Here is a 5,057-nt window from a genome sequence, read left to right on the forward strand (position 1 = left end):
TTTTAATCTCTCTGGGGATTAATTGCCTCCTAAAAAAACCCTGGAAGAGCAGAGAATTAAGAGCATGTAGGCAAGCACGTGTGAAATGAAGGAGGCTGGGGACAACCATGTTTCAGACTGGCTGTTGCACTGATTTTCTTTTAGAAAGCATTTTTTAAAAGGAAAAAAACCCAAAACAAACCAGAAAGAACAGAAAAAACATTCCTGGATAATAAGCTGTAGTTACAATTGAAAACAACAGGGGAAAATATCCTAACTGGAGAGAAAAACTCCCACTACCTGCTAAGCATCCCCTTCCCCCTCTCCTCTACCCATAGGCTCAGCTTTGTCCTCTGGGGCAGCACTGAGCTGTGGGGAGATTATTCCCAGCCGTTTCAGGTTGTAGCTTGATGTGTGGTAAACCCATCAGATCAAACACACCCTGGCCATGCCATACTCAGGGCAGGTAAGTATAAAGTTGTTCGTTCAAAATATTTAGTGCATTTTTCAGACAATAATTCATGCGCAGCCAGGCTTCATGCCTGTGTTGCTCTGGTTTTTTTCCGAATCTGTTGCTGCCCATCCTCCCGACATGTGGGACGAAGCCATCACGAGCTCCATGAGGTGCTCTAGCTCGTTCAACAGAAATGAGCTCTGTTACTGTTCCTCAGCCAGACCAGAGTTATACATATAGGTAATGCAGGTGGGCATTGGTTGGACAAAAATAATCAGATTCTCACTGCTGAATACATATCACCAAAGATATGCATGGATAGAATGGCTGGTGTTGTATGAAAGAAGGGTTTCAGGAGGTTATTTGAAAGCCAAGTCACGAAGGGGCATCACGACTTAGCTGGGTCAGTTTGTCCATCCGGGCAAGGGTCACAACCAGAAGCTTCTTTGGCCAGTGCTGTTACTGAGTTGTGTGGAGCTGCATCCTCCATAACAGTGCTCCTGTTGACTTCTTGGCTTTCTCCCCATCAGGCCCAGATCTGTTTTGTTGTGAAATCTGAGAGTAGTATCCTATGTCCAGCAGGTATGAAGACCAAAGTAAATAAGCCTCAGTAGAAAGCACACTTGCTGGGGAGAGAACAGGTGTTAGATTTCATAATTCACCTTGGGACTCATTCACCAAAGACAGCTTTGAGCCCATTAGCACTAACATTTATTTTTAGTCCTGATTCCTGTCAGCTGCAGGTCCTGCATGTGACATGTTATCAAGAATCCCTTTTTTTTCCCCTTAACATTTAAAAAAATTACAGTGAGGTTTTCTTCTGCTGACTGTTCAATCTCCTCTCTGCAGCTGTAAGGGGAAAAGCTGAGCTGCTCTGCCTGCAGAGAGGTTCCCATTCCTTATGATTGACAATTTTCTAACCATCCCTCGCTTTCTGGCTTGTTTCTGTGCATCAGTGATCCAGTTCAGCGAGTGCACAGGACAGAGGGGTGCTGGCTGGGCAAACCTCTGGGAGGTGACACCAACCCTCCCAAGCATGCTTAAGAAGCACATCTGTGCTGGCATTTCACTGGAGAGTTTTTCAGTATCTCCTTCCTGATCAGACCTCTCCTCTGGGCTGTTTGAACCAGCCGTTTGCCTGACAGCAGCACACGCCACCCAGAAGCAGAGGGAATTTTTTGTGTACCATGTGGGAAATCTGTGCCCTTCTGAAGTGAAAGGAAGCTCAGAAATGCAGGGTCTTATGGCTGCTGTTACCAGAGCTGGACAAACCAGCTATTTCCCCGACTTCTGAAGAGTCAGAGGGCTCTAAGGTTAACACAAGTGAAGGCGTTACTGTGCTTGGGAAGCCAGATGAAAGAAGCAGGGAGACATATGATCTCATGGGAGGAAAGATGAGTATGATGAGATGGATTTCTGTCATTCCATATAGGAAGAAAAACTTTCCATAGATATGGACTCTCTGCCATATTTTTCATCAGCAAAACTCAGGAGTCCAGAGGTTCTTGGGATGGCACATGAAATGTTTGGGAAAGAGAAGGAAGACAGCTGCAGAGACTGGAGGTGAGGGAAAGGATGAGAGAGATGAACACAGCAACACCTGAAGCAAGTGCAGACAGGATCTGAGAAATCCTGTGGCAGGGAACTGTGGGAGAGCACAGAAGGGGCCCCAAGAACTGGCACAGTTTAGGAGTTGATGGAGTATGAAGCTGTGAGTGTAAGCTATGGAAGGTTCCTGGGAGGTATGTTCAAAGCCAGGCTCCTGGGGAGCCTATCCAAAAGGCTTTACTGAATATATTTGTTTCTAGATTTCCACCTAATTGGGGTTAATCTGCTTTCTGCTTTGGCTAATCGGGTGGTTCAGAGGCCTAATGGGTTGGAGGGGGATGTCTTGCCCTCCTCCTGTTTTCAGGCCATGGAGTCAGAGGCAAGTGAGCACTGTGGAGGGGCTTAGAACTGCCTGCTGTCAAGTCTGGCAGAAAAGTGCTTTATCCCTTGAGAAACAGTGCTGGGGAACAGGTCACCAGGAGGGACTAGTGCCCTTTTTCTTGCTAATTGGTGCATCTCACAAAAATAAAGGATTACTGGGGAAAAAAACACCTCTGCAAGAGTGTAGCACTAAGCAAGGTAACTGCTCTGTATAGGTCTGCTGAGGCTCCCAAATCCTGGTGGGTACCAGCCCCAGCTGGGCCTATGTCCTGCCCTTATCCTTCTGACCAGGGTCCCCACCTCCAACAAAGGATATATATGAGTCGGGAACGTCTAGTGTCCATCCATCCCCTGTGAACTTTGTCTTCTGGGAGCTCTTCTGTGCCCACCTGCTCAGGGACTGCTATTTCAGGTCCCTTTGCTGGCCACATGGAGGTGAGTCATGGGCACCTCATGCAAAATCTTGTAACTTTAGATTAAAGGAGGCGCTGTTGCCACCAGCACATCCTGCCCTTTGAGGATGGAAAAAAAGTCAGGATGACCTCAGCCATGTGACAAGAGCTCATTGCACTAAGGGGAACCTGCTGTAAATGCTGTCTCCAATTACTGCATATTAGCCTGTGAATATTAAACATCTAGGGCCAATATTTAACATCGTGTTGCCTTCACCACCTCCCCAGCCCTTGTTACCTGCTCCCTCCCTAAGCATCAGAGACCCAGTCACCTGTCTCAGCTCCCTCAGTCCCTTATCCAAAGATATCTAAGCTGTCAGGAGTAGGGTGAAGCTTTCCTTTAACATTAGCCAGTGCTTGCTCCAGACTTGGCTTGAGTATGGACTGATGAGTCACAGCATGAAATAAAAGAAACGCTCCTGGACTGGTGTGAGATGTCCAGGTGAGGTATCACTCCCTCACAGCAACCATAGCCAAAAACCTGTTCCTGGAAGATGTGGTTGGACGTGGCTGCAAAGGAGCCTCAGCTACACTACAGCACAGGGACAGCTCAGCCAGGAGTGCTGTGAACTCACAGAGTATGGGTTCAGCTCTGGCACAGAGGCTCAGAGACATGCAACCGCAGTCCTCCCTGCCAAAATTCAGGTCTCAGCAAAACCAGGCCATCAGCAACCTGACCATGCTTTGAAAATGGCTGCATTCTGAGTAGGCAGCTGGACCTTGAGGGGTCTCTCCTAACCTGTCTTTTATACTAGCAAGAAGCCCCTTGCTAAGGCTGTTTAAAACTGAAATGACAGGGACAACAGGGCCCCTTTTTTCTTCCTGTGTCAGACAAGCAACACTGATTTTGCAACTTCATTGCACTGGGACTCACGCACTAATGAAAAAGTTCAAGGAAGGGTCATGCCTGGGTAAAGGAAGTGTAACGCCTGAGTGGACTGAGCGGCATTTCTCTATCACTCCTCCTCAGTCATCATGAGATCCAGTAGAATTCATCCCACCTTCTTCCTCTCTTCCTTAGTGCAGCTCCTTATTTCCCCTTCCCAACTAGGACCACCTCGAGCCCAGTTGTATCAACTCAACTGTTCGCATGGGCAGACTCCAACACTTGGAAAACTTTATTATTATTTTTAATTATCTTCAACTGGAGGTTCCATATTAAAGTATCCAAGACAGAACAGTTGCCACCTTCAGCCTGTTTTTTTTTCCCCTTCCTCGTGCTTTCTTTGCTATTTGAGTTTATATTGTTCAGGAGCTGAGGTAAGTGACCCAGCTTTCCAACAGCACCTTAAAAAAACAAAAGGTAATGAGTAAGGAGGGATGACAACACGGAGTTTTAATTGCAGAGCCTTTCAGTGCTGTGGTTTACTGCTCCTTTGCAGAGGTAGACACGTATCTAAGAGGGAGAGTAGTTCAGGAATAGGACCAAGGGCTTGAAGCATCTCCAGGTATCTTTAGCCACAAGAGCAGTAGGAGCAATGAATAGTTTGGACTTCATTGTGACTCTTCAAATGCAAAAGGCCAGCTCTCTCACCAAGCTCTCACAGAAGCAAGCCATAGAAGCATTAACAGTAAATTAAAACATACAGAAAATGGTTAGATATTCAGAGGGAAGCAGCATGACTCACTTCAGCCAAGACAGCTTGGACCCCAGACAACAGCACTGCCTTCCTCAAAAGCAGAGGATGTAGACTCCTATGATCAGGCTCTGCCCTCACTCCACAGGAGACACAAGCCATTACCAGGATGCAAGTGCCTTGCTGGAACAAGTATGTGCACACACAGAGGACACCAGGAAACACTATCCCTTGCTTGGCATAACAAGCAGGAAAATCAGTGTCAGAATTTTAAGAACAATTCTGTTTTGATTCAAGTGCCATTCATTGGAAGCCTGTTCTCATTCGGAAACCAACAAGTCACAGCCTCCTAAAGCAGGCCTCCTATCCACTCAATGCTACATTCGCACAAAGTAGCCAAGTGGCAGTTAGAGGCCCAAAGTATTCTAAGCTCTAGGCTTTGAGATGCAAGTCCTTGCAAGCAGTAGGTCACATTAAGCACTGAGTTACAGTGGAAGATGCACTTTTACACATGCTGTTGTCTGCAGGTCAAGCAACTCTGCTTCTGTGCTACAAAAATGGGAAGCCAGGGACTAACGCTTGCACTCACCACCACACCCTAAGCTAGGGGGGGAGGCTGCCCTGAACCAGTTTTTGCCTTGAGAAAAACATCCACCTAAGACCATG

Source organism: Pithys albifrons, chromosome 1 (genome assembly GCF_047495875.1).
Source record: "Pithys albifrons albifrons isolate INPA30051 chromosome 1, PitAlb_v1, whole genome shotgun sequence".
Taxonomy (NCBI): Eukaryota; Metazoa; Chordata; class Aves; order Passeriformes; family Thamnophilidae; genus Pithys; species Pithys albifrons.